We start from the raw sequence: 1004 nt of genomic DNA on the forward strand, positions 1-1004 counted from the left end.
GGAATGTACCAAAATTTATCCAGAAACCAGGCTAAGCTCTGACCTAATGAGCTAGTAGGCTTGAGTGAATAACTATTTTTTTTTTAATAAGTGTATATTAACACACACACAACCATTAGAGCATGGGCCCAGCCCCAAAAACACTAGGTCATGTGACTTCACACACACACATCATCATATAATTTTAACATCTACTTCTACGTGCTTGCATGGATCAGATGGGATTCACTGAGGTAGATTTTCTACAGTCAGATGACCTTCTTGCCACCCAATGCTCACTTGTTTTCAAGCAAGGTAATGTTTTTGCATAACCAGACATGTTTTTAGGTATGATTACAAATTAGGGACTGTCTTTGTTCACATAACACTGACATTCATTGATAGTAACTATCCTGTGATGTCAGGACAAGGAGACACAAACATGTACACATACACACATACAAACACACATATATATGCAACAAGTTTCTTTCACTTTCTGTCTACCAAATTGATCCACAATGCTTTGTTCAGCCCAAGTATTAGAAGCACCAAGCAGTGACGTATATAAATACAAGGTCATTACCAGCTCAAATATTCTTGAGATATATTCTAACTCATAAGAAAGTCATTCACTGCATTCTGTCTACAATGAGGAGACACACAGGGGGCACCCATGCCAGTGGCACATAAAAGAAGACACCCAGTACATTCTGTAAAGTAGTTGGCAATAGAAAGGGCATCCGGCCATAGAGACCAAGACAAAACAAACAACTGGAGTCTGAAGCAGCTCTCTAGCTTGCCAGCTCCAGTCAAACCATCTAACCCATGCCAGCATGGAAAACAGACGTTAAATGATAATGATGAGAATTTTTTCCATGACAAAATGCAATGAATGGCTTTCTTACAGGTTCAAATATTTCTCAAGCATAGTAAACAGTAACCAACATGTCTACTAAATCTAGTATTACCTTACTTACAATCTCACAATGTACAACGAATGTTTCCCCCCCTTGAACTTTTCT

The 1004-nt window shown here is 38.5% G+C and overlaps 1 protein-coding gene across 1 annotated transcript in view; it reads right to left on the reverse strand.

Annotated features, from left to right (window-relative positions):
• LOC106877010 (quinone oxidoreductase PIG3) overlaps positions 1-1004 on the reverse strand; it is a 13824-nt gene that overhangs the window by 7290 nt on the left and 5530 nt on the right. The gene's annotated exons all lie outside the window — the stretch shown is intronic.

Source organism: Octopus bimaculoides, chromosome 19, assembly GCF_001194135.2.
Source record: "Octopus bimaculoides isolate UCB-OBI-ISO-001 chromosome 19, ASM119413v2, whole genome shotgun sequence".
Lineage (NCBI taxonomy): Eukaryota > Metazoa > Mollusca > Cephalopoda > Octopoda > Octopodidae > Octopus > Octopus bimaculoides.